This window comes from Lepisma saccharinum, chromosome 13 (genome assembly GCF_977018435.1).
Source record: "Lepisma saccharinum chromosome 13, izLepSacc3.1, whole genome shotgun sequence".
NCBI lineage: Eukaryota > Metazoa > Arthropoda > Insecta > Zygentoma > Lepismatidae > Lepisma > Lepisma saccharinum.
In genome coordinates this window covers 42,170,916-42,187,928 of record NC_139241.1, presented here as the reverse complement: position 1 = coordinate 42,187,928, position 17,013 = coordinate 42,170,916, and the positions used below count along the sequence as shown (strand labels likewise).

The following is a 17,013-nucleotide window of genomic DNA, read 5'->3' as shown; positions in this document are numbered from 1 at the left end:
TGTTTGACTATAATGACTGTTATACGTAAGTTAATATAAATGATACATTTTTTTTCAAATTTATGTTAGCTAGATAAATGGAGAGACTATGCTACTCAATCTACCGTATGAGTGAATATCCAACACAACTGTTGTCCATTATTTTATTACATTTCATGTAAAGTTAGTGTACTGGAATTCATAGTTACTGCATTTTGTTATTAACTTTTACAAACCTATGTAAGGGGTGGCTCAGAAATATTTTCGTTTTTGAATCCGCCCACTGGGACAATTCTCACATTACAGAGAAATGAGATAGATCGCAAACGATTGGCAACATTGTTGATATTTAGTTGCCATGGAGCGCTTTACGAGGCAGGAACGTGCTTTTTGTGTTCGTGCGTTTTATAAAAATAATGATTCTTGTGTTGTGCGTCGTTTGTACCGGCATCATTATAACCTGGCAGGAATGAGAGACGTCCCAAGCGCAAATTTAATTACATATTGGGTGAGAAAGTTTGACAACACTGGAAGCACTATGACGAGTAAACCGCCGGGACGTCCAAGGTCATCAACATCGAACAGAAACGTTGACCGTGTGCGCCGTTGGCTCTTGTTTTGTTGAAGATGATCATGGTAATGCTCAAACTAACTTCTGAGCGCTACTGCCAAATTATTAGGACTTTTTAACTCTTGTAATTCAGACCCATGATGGCTACAACAGAAACCTTTTTCCAGCCACTTCTCACGTCACCAATGATTCACTGAATGCTGTTCATCAGTTATTCCCAGAAAGGATCATCAGTCGCAGATGGGACATTAACTGGCCACCGAGAAGTCCCGATTTGACACCAGCAGATTTCTTTCTTATGGGATTACCTTCAGAGTAAGGTATACACCCCAATGCCACAAAATGTGAGAGAATTGAAGCAAAGAATTACAGATGAAATCAATGCTATTCCTCGTGCAATGTTTCGGCGAGTGATCGAAAACTTTAGTTCAAGAATAATTGAAAGTGAAAACATGAACGGTCACCATTTGTCCAATATTCTTCTCCACAAATAAAAATTTAACATTTAATCTTTCTTTTTGTAATAAATTTATCTTTATACAAAAAACTTAAGTATTTAGTTTAACAAAAAAGAAAATATTTCTGAGACAACCTTATTTTACAAAAATTGGGAGTTGTGGAACCATTTATTCTTTGGGTTAAATGGTAGAATATTAAAATATAACCTGGCTCCTCTGGTTTTGATCAGGGGTGCCCACAGGGGGGGGGATTATGGTGCAGGTTGCGCCATCGAGATTTTTTGGGGGGATATTTTCCCCTTCAAATAATATAAAATTCATCATTTATATATTTTCCCAAAATATATGTAAATATTTTACACCAAATTTAATCCATTAGATGAAAGTGTTTAAGAGTATTATCGAAGGTCCGGGGTGGGGGAGATATCCAGCTTTTACATATTAGACCTTAATTGATATGTGGGTTCTTGGGGGGATTCTGACTTAAATTTTGGGGGGGCAGTATCCAACTTAGCTCTTAGATTATGGCGGGTATTTTAGTTAGAGGGGGGGATGAGCATTAAATTGAGGGGATATCCAAATCTTGTGTATTGCTATTGTCTTAGACTGTTGCGGAAATTCTGGTGTGGAGACTGAGAATTAATTTTTTGGAGGAGACAATATCAACAGTAAGTCTGAAATTGATTGAGTATTAAATTTTTAAAGGGAGAGATAGGAAGCTCTTGATAAAGTGTTAAATCCTAGATTGTCAAGGGACTTCTGTAGTGAAGAGAGAGTTCGAACATTAAATTTTGGAGACTGTATTTAGCAATAATTTATGATACCCACACGTTTTCGACCCCGAACGTCCCAAAGGAGAAGTTGGAAAAGACTAAGAATGTATTGACATCCTATTAAATGAATATTCTTGAAAGCCTGCAAAGAAATGGATGTAAAAATTTTCTTGCTTGCTTCGCTCGCATTGATGTGTTACTAGGATGCATGTTTGGCGCTTTAATGAGGTGAATGTGAAGTTTTATACTATAGCTGCATTACAAGACAAGCGATATTCTCGATTGTGATGAACGATTTAGGGGTGGTCTTGAGTGATGGGCTCCCTGTTTAGGTTCGAGAGGCTGATCAAGTATAGTGTTCAGTAAAGCTGGGAAAAAAGTTACTTTCGGTAGACACGCTGTCGTAATTAAATACTTTGGGGAGATTACGATATGGTTTGAGGGCACGTATGATATAATTTGACGGGGTACGCATGGCATGATTTTTGGGGGGACGCATGACATGAATTTGCGGGGATGGGCACCAATGGATCTAATACGTGATATGGCAGTTAATTGCAGCTTGTAAATCACAGAAAACAATATTATTTGTAATAAAAATATCGGTACAATGTTACCACTCGAATTACATAAACTGTTTCCAGATATCTCAGGGGGCGCCTTGCTGCGACGCCAATGACAACAGTCTTCGAATAGTCGAGTGTTGTTCTTCCTTGGCGGAAAATTCCACGAGAGCCAAGAATTTAAGGTTGTTGTGAGTCCAGGAGCTCTATCCCGTAGAGCTGCTATCATAGGTGAGTTAACGACGCAATGTATGCTTTCGTTCGCCTGTCTCGAGGTTAAAATACTTCCCCTACACACCCTAAGCTGTGGCGCTTGGCTCGGCCACGCATGCCATTCGAGACTCTTTGATGAACGTGGCAACGAAGGGTGCCATGCCCAGCCGATGTTCTGGTGCCAAACTGCCGTTTCCTTCGCGTCTATTTTTGTACGTAGCTTGCACGGAGCTCTTCGCTTGAATTCAGGATGCTGTGAGGGGAGAAGCAGAGGTTTAGCAGTTTACCACATGTACAGCCAGTGGCGTAGAAATAATATCGTAAGGGGTAGTCTACCTTCATTATTTTACCAGATGCTCCATATTTTGTCACCTTTTTCTGTAGTTTTTATTTTTTAAAAAAAAAGAAATCTTCACTGATCTGAATTGAAGACTAAAATTGGTAAATGTTGTAAGTGCCACAATAATTCAAACACCGTTTTCCACGTTAAACTGTGAAATGTGGCTGGTAGCCCTCTAAATAGTTCAAAGGGCGTGTAAAGAGGTCACTAGTGTGCACGTTCTTACGGGCTGATGTGCGGAACGATGCTATTTCCCAACATTTTCGCTTTTGGCACTTACAACGTTTACCACTTTTAGTCCTCAATTACTAAAAGAACGTGTAAAATCAGGAAAATCTACCTAAACCTTTAAAAAAAATCCTGGAACTGCCAGGTAATTTCATAAAAATATACAAAAACCTGAAAAACGCCGTGCTTAACTTTTGCATTCGACAGTGAAATACAGTAGTGGCGTATGCTAAGTCCGAGATATGGGCTATCTCACTATGACACGTGGCTATGGAAGGAAGGTTACCTGATGCTCTTTCTCGGTATCTTCAAGGAAGTATCGTTGCCGTGCCAACGGCGGCTAAGTTGCCAACTCATAAGAAATCAGGTTGCCAACTCCTGAGAAATCAGGTTGTTGCCAACTCCAGAATCACCATCATCTAATTGAAATGAGTAATTTTTTTCAGAATTTATAATAGATTTTCCTTCTGTATTCTATTCTCTAGTTTTCAGGCTTCGCAGATAGCCTAGCTAGCCTCTAATATACGCTCCTGGTGAAATCGTACACTCATGTTCAGATAAAGTAGCACATTCTTCAACTGTCCAACCCTATAAAATGTGCCGTGCCACTTTTTGTGAGCAGAAGTGTACAAAGAAAAGTCAAATGAGAACTTTAATTTGTTTTTGCTTTTTATCTAGTACATTTCTGCATGTAGCGTACAACAAGTATGCTGCATTTTGGACTTGACCCGTTGTTGATCTATACATATTTCAAGTCTGAGAACCTCCAGAAGAAGAATCTTTGGGATGCAAATGCAGTCACGTATGAGCCACTGCGAAGGTATTTCCACCCAACTGCCCGCGAACTATGGAAATTGTCCAACTTCCCCCTCTATTTGTAAGCTGTGGTAAGCATGCATAGACAGGGTAGAAAAACACAGGACGCCATGGCGACTGAAAATTCTCATCTGGCGCCTGAATTTTCAAATTCATTTCTAAATTATTTTTTTTAATATTTAGAGTCTTCTTATGGAAATTAACATTGCCTTTAAAGAAAATAAGGAGTACAGTATGGGATTTTAATGTGTGTGCTTTCTGTATCATGATTATCATTAAATGAAAAATAATAAGCGTGGCATTATATTTTTTTTCACTGTTGCTAGCCGAATTTTAATACCTGTTGCGATATGTTGGTGTCGGTTGCCGGTTGAGCTTTTTTGTAGGAAGGCCACTCCCGCACAATAATTAAGTAATTTTATTCCAGTTTTAAAATAATTATTAAATTAAATTTTGTTATTAAATTAAATGCTTTAAGGTCACAATTCAAAATGGATTCATGACTTTCTTAACCTGGATTTGAAAAAAATATTGCTGGCTCCTGTTTTATTTTTTGTTTGGTCTACACCTGTTCATAGACATATTGAATTTTCATTTGTTGGAGAATTTCTATAATTTTTAGGCTTCTAGAGAGCCAAAAACCACTTCTCTTGACTTGTGCAAACGTGTAGAGGAGGCGCCATCTTGAAACTGTCAACAGTGCCGTTGTGAAGTTTTCTTGACCAGTGTTGCAGACTTGAGGTCATTTTGTAGAAAGCAGTTGATATCTCGTGTAAATTTTAGCTGCATACAGCCTCTCCTATAATTTTTTTTGCCTGAATTTAACTCTCCCTCCTAAACCAGGTGTTTCCACATTTTGAAAGCTATAATTTCATACAACAACTGTAGTAAGTAAAAAATTCATTGTAAATCACCAGACAGAAAAATTAGACTTGTCTTAATTGATATTGTTTTAAATGCGTGAACATTTGTTTTGAAGAAAGGGAGAGACAATTTACGTAATTTTTGCTGTTGGTGGATATAATATTTATTAAAGAAACTTTGAATACGTACACAATTTAGTGTCTACGTCACTCCACGTTGCATAGGCTATATGTGAATCATATATCGTGCATGAAAGTTATGTTAATGTAAAAAATAATTCTATTTGGAATTCATTTATCAAGCATTTTCTATCTTTCAAGAATAGTTTATGTGCTTGTTTAACGTTAGTAATGTGAAATTGAACGTGTTAAGAAAAATAATTCAAATAGTTTATTCGAACACAAATGCTTTAGCACAAACTTCTACCCCATTTTTGCGTAATTTACTAGGATAATAACGTCTTTGATACTACCACTACTAATAGTAATAATAATGTTGGTCCTGGGTTCGAATTCCGGCTTGGGCATGGATGTTTGCGAGTATCCATTCATCATTTTCATCATACATCATCACTCATCCCCATCTTCGCAAATTAGCCAAAAGTGGCACAAGAAGCGAAGTAAAATAAAGCAAATCAATAATAACAAAAATAATAATAATAATGTTATAATAACATTATTATTATTATTATTATTGGTACGTTTATCCTGGTACTTGACCGCCCCGGACAAAAAATCATGGTTGCGCCTCTGGGGTGTGTGTGCTCCAAGTAAAGTTAAAGTGGATTAAAAAAAAGTACCAAATGGTCTGGAAAATTTTCGAAATATCTGGTAAGCATGGAAGTTGTCAGGATATTTGTTTTGGCAAATAAATACCTCATTGCGCAGAACTAAAATACAACCTATCTCGGGAAGCAATGATAAATAAGGTGCAAGCTTGAGTGAACAATTGGCTGGTAATTTATGCATTGCGAACGCTGCGCCATCTCTCGGTGGTAATTTCATAAGAAGTATCTGTAAGCATGGGCGTCACAAGCCCAATGGTCCAGTCGATAGCGCGTCTGATAAGAAATATGTGAAAACTAATTCAATCTTGAGTATCATTTTGTCCTGCTACTCTTAGATTCTGCTAACTTTGCTTTTCTTTACTTCAATGTTTGCCCCTCTAGAATAGGTTTCCGTCAAAGGTTGGAGTGGGGCGATACCCCTCCTGTGGTTGCGCCACTGTTTATGTTAACTCTGTGTGCCAGCCAAGCCGCTATTGTTTGAATGCAACTGTATTTACCATGCGCTCCAAGGTGCAATATCGAGAGAAATAACGGTGATATGTTTTCTTTGAAATCTTGCCCGTACATGTGATGTGGTCCATAAACAAACATACCCCACTTTTTATCCCGCACTATGACCTCTTTGGTCTTACTTGCACCCCCAGAATTGGCACCCAATCGTCGCCACTGGCTAGGGTTGTGTGATAAATCACTGCATTACATGTTGCATATTAACAGTTAAGAGGTAATAGTTATTGTTGTAACCTCAAGAATGTATAAATAAATACCTCATTGCGCAGAGCAAAAATACAACCTATCTCGGGAAGCAATGGTAAATAAGGTGCAAGCTTGAATGAACAATTGGCTGGTAATTTATACATTGCAAACGCTGCGCCATCTCTCGGTGGAAATTTCATACTTCGATTTCTGCATGGCCTTTGTGCCTTGCATAGCTCACGGTGCAAAAGAACAGCTGAAACTTTAGCTGCAGTAAGTTTAGAAGATAATCCGGCCTTTTCTTTCGCTTCCTCGTCCCTCTGCCCTTGTTTACAGATGGAATATTTTTGGCATGTTACGAGCACAGCGACTTAAAATGGAGAACCAATCCGCAAGCTCGCGCGCGGTCACGTGACACGTTTGAGCCAATTCGGTGTGAGCATCCGCCCGGGGCCGTAGGATATCACCCTGCAGTCAGTTTCTGTCCGTCGAGCTGACTAGTCGCTGATCGGTGTAGAACAACCGAACAACTAGTCTTTCTTTCAGGTAGGTGATTTCCCACTGTTTTGTGCTTTTCTGTGATCTTATCCAGGTTGTTGCAGAGTGTGTGTTCGTGATTTTGTAGTGGTAGCAGTTTAGTTGTAAGGTGGGACATATGTGATTCGATCAGGGTTTAGATCGGGGCCACCGGGATTCCACAACAGTGTTCTTACAATAACCTCTATCTTCAGCATATCTACCCCACTGTTACAGCAATCTTTGTTCAAATTAAGTGTTCCAAGGAAATTGAGTTTTATGTTTTTAAGTCCACTTTATGCACAGATAGGCTAATCGGGACTGAACCTACAGTTTCAAGCGTGGTCCGAACTACTATATACAAGGCCGCCCGCAGGATTTTTCTCAGGGGGGCAGCAGTGCTTAAATTTGGGGAAATCACACAAATCACCCCCAGTATTAGGATAATTTGCATTTGCATTGCATTTAATCTGGGACCCCTTGTCTATGTTTTCACACTAAAGTTTCAAAATTTGAATTATGGGGTCTATAGTCTTTCCAGAAATCTCAGGGCGGGTGGCACTTGCTAGACTATATACCCCCACCTGGTATCGAATCCGAAATCTATTGGTAAAGCGAAGACGTTGCCACTACGCCATCCCCACACCCGGGAATTTCATAACTTGTAGTCAGTGCTATATTTTCCCTATATTTGCATATATCTAACGAATTTTTAAAAACGTAGAGCTCGTGTGTAGTAGGAATAGTGCCGAAACCAGTGCTCGAAGTGAGGGGGGATGCGGGATATGGTATCCCCCCAGCTAGCAAAGCATCCCCACATCTATTTCATTGCCACCATGTTAAACCATTGGAGCATCTTCCAAAACCGCAAGGCTTCACCAAACCTTCCAAACATTTTCCACTTCAAACGCTGATCGAAACGAGAATTGGCAGTCTCGTTCCGTGTGAGGAATTTTGTCTATCTTTTCTCGATTTACAAATGCCCGAGCAAATATTGGTCTGCTCAATGCTCGAAATACATAGTATAAGTAACATATACAACATGTCACAGCACAGGCTCTCAAGGCAAACAAATGTTCTTCAAAAGTTCTCCTGGCGCCACGTTTTGAAATTCTATCCTGAATGTATGCAACCACGATGCACAGGTTCACATAGTGTGCTTTTGTAATCGCGATAGACAAAATATATAACTTAGCTATATAATCAGATAGATATCCGCTTGGTATATCTAAATAATACGAACGGTCAAGTAATTTTAGTTTAGGTAGAATTGTTTAGGCATCCTCATAGTTTACCAAAATCTCTAACGCTAAATTCAATATTGCCTCGTCCTTGTATAAATCTTTAAACGACCGTCTCGGGCTCATTCTCGTCTCGAATTTTGAGACGAGACCGATACTTTTTCTCGGTAACGCCCTTACGCAATGGTTCGGAATATCATTCTAAATATGTTCGATCTCTATTTGCATAAAGTAAGCATAAAATTATTTGTCAAATTTTGGTTAGAATTAAGTACTTCAAGTCAGATCACATATTTCAGTTTCTGCCTTCCTGATGGTAACATTGTCGCCTTGTGATGATGGAGTCCCGAGTTCGATACCCGATGGAGCCACATTGCACAGTAGTTCGTATCTCACTTTAAACTGTACGTCCAGTACCATGTCAGTGGCGTATCTGCGCATAAAGTGAACTTAAAATGTCAAACGGGACGGGTATTCGAGTTCGTTTGATGGGGGAGCAGCAACGTTTAACGAAGAAGCCATAATGAACTAACATTTCAGGTTTTTTATAGACAAACCTTGAACCTCCAATATGTGGTTTGATTCTACAAGTTACAGGTGACATCAAATCATTGTTCGGAATTTTGTATTATTTGCGACAACGTTCCTAGCTAAAAATAACACTCACCGCCAATAAATTGTTATTTATTTGCCTTATTTTACTTCGCTTTCTATGCAATTTTTGGCTAATTTGCGAAGATGGGAATGAGTGATGAAATTGATGAACGGACACTCACTAACATCCATGCCCAGACCGGGATTCGTACCGGGGACCCCTGTCGTAGCGCGATGTGTCACCGGCACTAAAAATGGAGCATCTATATCCTGAAATATTAGTTTCCCCGCATGGCGTTATGTGTGTTGCCTAACCGTCAGGCAACTTCAATAGCAAGTCTTCAAGAAAAACGTCACGGGTCCCGGGTTCGAATCCCGGCCTAGGCATGGGTGTTTTTTGTGAGTGCCACTTCATCCATTTCATCATATCGCTCATCCTTGTCTTCGCAATTAGCTAAAAATAGCGGAAGTGCGAAGTAAAATAAACGAAATCAATCAATTTATGAATTTCAGGATCTAAGTGTCTCATTTTTATTGCTGGTGACTGTACACAGTGTTTTAAGTTTTCTTTGCAATGTATGCACATGTAGGGTAATTTGAACTGGACCTACAGTTTAAGGTGGGACCCGAATCACCATGTGCCTGCATTGGGTATCGAGCAAGGGATATATTAGTTACAAGGCGATCGCGTTACCACTACAACATAAGGAAGGCAAAAGATAGGCGAGGTACAAGTTCTAGAACAGTTTTCGCCACACGCGCCGAAAGCTCTGGGTACGAGTCAGTGTTACCATGACATGAAGAGGGAATTTCCCTCTAAGCAGGGAGATTTTGATAATTATTTGATGAAATGGGGGGGGGGGATTTTACGAGGAGTATCAAAATTCCACAAAAACTTAAAGATATCAGCTGTATAGTCGAACCTTGCTTTCTTTAGGCAAAATTTAAAAAACGTTTCTGAGCGTGCCCAAAAGTTTCGTAAATGAGGGTTACGTGTACATTTTTAATAGCATTGTGCCATATTTTCCTGCCTTTAACATTATTTTTTTTTAATACAGGACCAAAGGCAGGTTATGACCCCCGCCAACCCCCCTTGGTGTTACGACATAATCTTCCCATTAACTATATTTTAAAAAATATTGTACTAGCACATCTACTATAAACCCAATGTTTAAAGCCGATCAAGATGAGGAAACCCTTGAAGCGCTGTTGCCGAAATTTCAACCGCAAACGAGCGGATGGAGAGTGGGTGATGCAATCAGCTGCTTCCATTTAACCCTGCCACGGTGTTGCCAAATTGTGGAGCATTCTTCAACACATCTTCGTCAGTTCTATTGAGTACCAAGCGTTTCTAAAATATAATCATGAAGGCATAAACCGTGCATAGCGAAAGCAGAGATGTAAAATGTTACGCTGTTGATGTTTTTGACAATGCAGGAAGGGAGAGAAATTATGGCAACACGGGGGTACCCGGGCACAAGCGATAGGAATAAACAAATGACTCTCCATTTTAGTTAGCGAGTTTGTCGGGTTTTTTCTCATCTTGGTCAAACTGTAACTGCCATTAAAATGTTTTTAGTGTATACTTTTTTTCTTAAGGAATATAAAATTCACACTTTTCTGAACGTCTACTCTTTTGGATCGTATGTTTGACGTTTTACATACCTATAAACATGGTAAAGGTAAAGTTCCCCGTGCATATAGAACCGTGCAACGAATGCACGTTTAGGGTATGTGGCGGTAAGGCCCCCACACATTCTTGATCTCGGACATTTTGGAGGTGATGTGATCAGCACCATGCTCCGGGCGCCTTTTCCCCCTAGGGTTGACCCCAGGTACTCATTTAGTTGAAACTAGGTGAGCCTCAGAGCCGCTTTATGTTGGGACAATGTCAGAAGAATTCCGACTTCAGATCACACACCCCGGGAATCGAACCCGGGTCTCCCGCTTGGCAATCAGACACCCTACCGACTAGATCAACGCGGCTCTTATGTAAAAGTTTCATTGATTTTTATTTAGCGTCATTTTTCTGCCACTTTTGGCTAATCGCGAATATGAGGATGAATGATGATGGGATGAAATTGATGAAGGGACACTCACAAAGAACACCCATGCCCAGGCAGGGATTCGAACCCGGGATCCCTGTCATCTTACCATGCTGTGCTAACCACTCCCTCACTGCAGTCCCCTCAATTGATCACGGGAAATTTGAAAGAAAGAAGGAAATTGTGTACCTGCTAATTGAAAATTGTGGTAACATTAATGCAAACCTTGATGGTTAAAAATATGTCAGTAGGAACAGTGAATTTGCGCCCCGTGGCTACTCATATACAAGATAGAAGATGTTTCACTGTGACAAATTATTATGACACATGTGTTACAATTAATCCAGCACAATAAACAACCATATAATCACATATTATTTTTGTTTAATTTTCCTCCAAGCTCTAGTGAAGATATTATTTTCAAAACACCGAAAGGTAGTTATACACCTGGCACTGGGGAAAATTCTTTGCATTGCTAGGGGATTATATTGCAAAATAAAAATACTTTTGTTCAACTGACATTTTTCTTATCCCACATTCTACGGACTTTTTGATCGCCCTTCGTATTTTTGCTTACTCCCGCTTTTATTCATGGCTTTGGAATCTGTAACCAAAGCTGCAGTATACGATCCAATACGAAGGAGACGCCAAAACCACCAATAAAAGTGCGAGTAAGCAAAAATACGAGGGGCGATCAAAAATTTCGTAGAACTTTGAATACACAAAACGTCATTTTGATGGGAACCGAGTTGAGATCGTCATTTTAGAGAACATCAACCACTGGTTGGTTTAAGCCTTGAGTATTTGGATTGGTCACCGTCGTTCCTGTCACTTTATTTATTTATTTATTTTTGTTCGTTTACGCTAGGATGGTTAATTGTTCGTTCATCCAGCATGAAATCTATTCAGGACGATGGGCGCCATCTGTTGATCTGTTTATTTGCAAGATCTTTGGGAGTCCCTGATGGCGTAGCGTAACCCTGACGGCTAGTAATCAAAGGGTCCCGAGTGAAGGCACAGATTAGGTTTAGTCCAGATTATCCTATCTCAGCACAAAGTGGACTTAAAAGTTGACAAGATATCTGGATTGAATCCACACTAGGTGACACGCCCTCGAAGACTATTGGCAGGTGTCTGACTATAGTTGGTCTGGCGGTCAGTGTAGCCTCTAGCTTTCCACTTCCAGAGTTTGGCCTTGAGGGGGAGGGAGGGTTTCACCCCTGTACACACATTTGAATCAACTTCATCAAAACACTTTTGGTCTCCATTTGATACCTCGTAAATGACGTCAGGAAGAAATCGGCTTAAATATCTGATTTACGCAATGCAAAATTCACATTGTAATATTCATTTCTGATGTTTTTGGAAGCTATGAGGTGCATTTTTCCTACCATATAGTAACGGAATGACGCAAAATCCAGTATAAAGTGCGAAATAAATTCATAAATTAACAGTTTATTTACGCCATAATACTTTAGTGTGTCTGAAGTATCCTGTGAATTATGCTGTCTATGATTAATTCTAATTCAGCTGAAAATTTGGAACAAAAAAATTAACAGGAATAAACTTATAATACTCCAATAACTACATCAATGAATCCAAATACATTTTATAAAAAAAATGAACGCCAATGGGTGTCCTATAAATAATTATCTCAACTGAAATTGCCGAGAAATGATGAAATATAATTTTGCCGGGAATCAATAATGCGAGTGCATTCTAGCACAGCAAGGCGGACAGTGCAGACCCATAACATTACAGTTGTAAAATACTTTTCTTTTTTTACTTTGAATTTTTCTATAATTATTTTGTAACATCTCCAAGAATGAACTTTCATTCCTCCCAGTCCTCTCATTATTTGAGATACAAACTCTTAGCACCATCTCGTGGCGATTTGACAAAACATCTGTAGACCAGTTTCTGTGCACGATGCCTTTACCCGCTGAAATATAGTCGCAGTACATCAGCAACGTACGCTCAGTATGCGAATTAAGATTGGCGCTTGGGGGGGGGGGCAATTAGTGTCGTATTTGTGATTTCCTTTCCGGGGGTTAGGTATGCAAATGTCTTTGTTACCAGTTAGCAAACGCTACTATTCCCTGCCAGTTCTAAGTACCCAGGACATTAAATCCTATGATAACATTTAGACGAAATTAAGAAAGAGAAACAGTAGGTATATTTACATTCTAAGAAAACAGAAACCCATACACAAAGGACCTATTGAACTAGTAACAACGAGAAACTTCACCAAATATCTACTGCGCGTTCAACTCAATGACGAGAAATGTGATCTACATACCTCCAACGAATAAGGCTGACGAAATCAACTCTTCTTGCCACGGCGGTAGGCTTTCGTAGTTTATTTGGCAATGGACAGAAAACTTCAGAGACGCGAAGCAGCATGCAATTGTCTTAAAGGTTAACTAAAACTGTTTTCTCGAATGATTTTTCAGTGGTGTTTCTCCATAGTTAGGAAATGGTATACTACGTATATGTTTTCCATTCCAATTTATCTGGCGAGAATAAGAACATCCCTGGTAGGGATGATATTTTTTCTTCTGTCGGGGATATCTGGGGGAGGGGGGAATCCCGGCATACCCCCTGTTAATTCGCACACTTGGTACGCTGTCTACAGTAGTGTTGCACACTGTACGGTTAAATATCTACTAACAGGGGATTTTTTGTACCGTATAACGCCATTATACCAGCGTTCAGGCAGATAAGCGAAGCATTTTAAAATTATAATTTAAAGCTTTGCGGCAAATAAACTATGATTTTCGACAGAAGAATAACATATTATGCACGAGAGCGATCGATTGAAAAATTAATTTTGCAAACATCGAAAGCAACACATTTTTATCAAGAAATTACTAGGTTTACAAAGGCTGAGAAAGAGTGGCGACGATTAGAGAGGCGTGGGGGCATTCCCCTGCATTTTTTGCCACTTTTGCCCCTGCACTATGCTATACCTTATCTACCAAGGGAAAGTGAACTGTCCTTCGCCCCCCCCCCCCACCCCATTCTTAGTTTTGGAACCCAATCGCCGCCACTGCAGAGAAAGAGTACATTTCACCTTCAAATAGGAGATAATTATACGTAGATTGTTTTGAAGGAATATAAACGTTATGGATTTTTTACTTTCTTAATTTCTCTGGGGCTGCTTCCCCCTAAAATAAAAGTCCCCGCACGCCACTGCAAAAAAGGATGTGCATTGGTATCAGCTTAACTCCATAAATGAAGTTTTAATATTTATTTCCTTATTAAAAGACATGAAGGATTATCCAAAACTTTTCTTTTGTGTTTATTGAACCTGTTTTTGAGTAATCTGCTCAATGTTCCTTTAAATATACACTGCTCAAAAGAAAAAAAGTAGTAATATTCAAGGCAAAGAGAACAAGAAAAAATAACCAATAGATGTCACTCCTATAAATATTTTGTTCTATATTGTTAATAAGACTCAAAATGGATTCCTTTTTATTTGCGCGTTCTTCCCTTTTATTGTATTTTTAATGTTTATAATACAGAAAATTTCCCTTTTGGTTTGTAACTATAGTAGCTACTTTAATCTTTTGAATAGTGTAGATTTTTCACATAAGGTTACACACCATGATGCCAGAAAATATGCTCTTAGAATTAATATTTTTGTTTCGGGTAACTTTAGGACGCAAATCATAACAACGATCAGCTTAATATGCTAAACTTATTGAGTACTATCCGACCACGAAAGACGGGGTCTAATGCGGGCACATCCAGCTCCTAACAGTCACAAAAACTAATTTCTAAGTGCTCTAAGCCTGGCCCGCCTAACCTACAATTCAGCTTAGTTCTAATAATGCATATCCTATGTGGTTAGGTTAGGAGACCCAGGGTTTTAGAGCTCTACCAGTATTTAGTGTGTACGCTACGTAGTTTTGAAGGCTTGTAGGACTCTCAATTCCCCTCTTAACGTATTTTGCCGACGACGTCACTATGTCTGAAACTGTCGGACTTGTAGCACGATACAACTATAGCCTACTAAGCAAGACCCGTCGTCATCTGGTGTGTCAAGGTCTCTCACACACTTGAATTCTATCTCTAACAGGGTGGCTACTCACCGGGAATTCTTTGAATTCCGGGAATTATGCGTGAATTATTTGCTCCGGGGATTATGCGTGATTTCTGCGTGCATTTTTCTCCGTAGACGTGAAGAATTGCAACTTTTATTAATCCAAATCCTATTAAATTTATACATATTTATAAATGCTTTTTAAGGCAAGTCTTTCACAGTTAAGCTTTTATTATTATAGAAGAAGGAAAAGAAATATGCGTGGAAAATAAAACAGAATTCTATCAATCCGTTTACTTTGTTAGTGTCCATTGCAGAACAATCTATGTGACATGCGGAAGACTATTGCAAGATAAGATATCTTGAAGTGGATTAGGTAAATTTGAAATACTTATACAATTGAGGGGTCTAGTGAGAGAGGGAGCTATGCCACAAATCTTGAAAATTTTATTTTTTGCCATTTTCAGTCTTCTCCTTCCATCTGCCATCTATCATGTGAACTACAACCATGTTGCATAGCTCCCGCTTGTTCTGCAGCAGATTTTCTGAGTTCTTGAATACGTCCTCATCAGCATTTTGAGTGAGAGAAGGAGCTATGCCACTTACTGATGGTGTCTGCAATAGGAGTGGCAGAGGTTGTGTTGCAGTAACCGGTGCTAGATTTAATATCAGCCCTGAAGTTAAAAGATCTCATGGCAATAATGCCTTATATTCCTCCAGTTTTTCATGGTGTTTACCAAAAACTAAAATCCACAGAAACAATGGGCAGTGAAGATCCTCCAGAAGACATATGAAGTTGTCTTTATGTGGATCATATGTAACCCTGTGAACATGATTTACACTCAGCCAAAAGTATTTAAGCCTTGTTCAAAGTATTTGATGTGCTAGATTGATTTTTCCACATGGGTATACAACAACAATATGCCATACATGTTCATAATAAATGGTATTTATATTGAAATTCATATTTTTCCTTTTGAATAATTTACCTAACAATATGTTCAGAAAAAAAAATTACCCTTTGTATACAAATTATGACTCAACGCAATGCTTTAGAAAAGTCAATTTATTTCCATTTCTTGTCAAAGTGGCATAGCTCCCTCTCTCACTAGACCCCTCAATTAACAATTTCTTGTAGATTAGTATATCCCATAACGTTTTTGACTTGTTTGAGTTGTTGTTTTAATTCCACTTTATGCACAGATAGGCTAATCGGCACTGGACCTACAGTTTAAAGTGGGATCCGAACCACCATGTGCCTCCACCGGGTATCGAACCCGGAGCCCCTTGATTGACTTGTGTTTGTAGATGTATTTCGAGTCTGAGTATGCGGAATTGCAAATGTAAACTGCGTGCCGTAAATTATATATATACAGGGTGTCCCGTGTAACTTGACGAATTGAAATATCGCGAGAAATATGCATCGAACGAAAAAATGTTCCATATGAAAGTATAATAGTATTGTGGCGGCAAGTCACCTACGCTACAATGAACCCACCCCGCCATTTGCGGGGATGGGGGGTGGGGCAGGGGGCAGCCTTGAAATGTTAAAAGGGAACTCCTATTTTTTATTGTGTCGGACAAAACCTACCTATTTTCGGACGTCGAATTCGAATCAGCAATAAAAAATAGGGGTTCCCTTTTAACATTTCAAGGTTGTCCCCTACCCCCCCCCCCCCCGGGGGTTGGCGATCTGGGTTCATTGTAGCGTAGGTGACTTGACCCCCACACTAGTATTATACTTTCATATGGAACATTTTTCGTTCGATGCATATTTCTCGCGATATTTCGGTTTGTCAAGTTACATGGGACACCCTGTATACCGTTTAATTGAATTAACGGTATACGTATATTGGAATTACGCAGATCCTTTATATTGTTAATATATTTGTGTGTGTATGTGTGTGGGTGGTGAGAGGCGATAATACGTAAGGTTGAAATAGAAAAAGAAACATCTGCTTGTAACCTTGAAGTTCTGGAAAGATCACCTTGAACACCGGGAATTGTACTTGAATTTTATCATGGTCCTACAGTGGCCATCCTGTCTAATGAAAACATATCAAGTATGGTAAGCAACATATGTGCATATACGTACGTACGACGATAACTGTAGAACAATGTCTCTAGTGGCATAATATTGTTTCCATAGTGTGGTATAGCTCTTAGAATTGATCCGACAGGAAAAAATAAATGCCAGTGGCACCCATGAAGAATAGAAAATGCCAATTTTCAATTTCGACATATCGTAGAATCAACGAGCAAAGATTTGCTGAGAACGGTTACT

At 39.2% G+C, this 17,013-nt stretch overlaps 1 protein-coding gene across 13 annotated transcripts in view; it reads left to right on the top strand.

The window, feature by feature from the left end:
- The first annotated feature begins 6,707 nt into the window (after positions 1 to 6,707).
- The window catches only part of wupA (troponin wings up A), a 108,985-nt gene continuing 98,679 nt past the window's right edge, over positions 6,708 to 17,013 (top strand). For 4 of the 13 annotated variants that reach the window (XR_014442876.1, XM_083134089.1, XM_083134083.1 and 1 more), the window contains exon 1: positions 6,714 to 6,834. The gene's annotated coding sequence lies outside the window, so the exon portion shown is untranslated. Of the gene's footprint in view, positions 6,835 to 17,013 lie in introns of all 13 variants that reach the window. The other 9 variants (XM_083134080.1, XM_083134081.1, XM_083134085.1 and 6 more) reach the window with 6 other exon arrangements.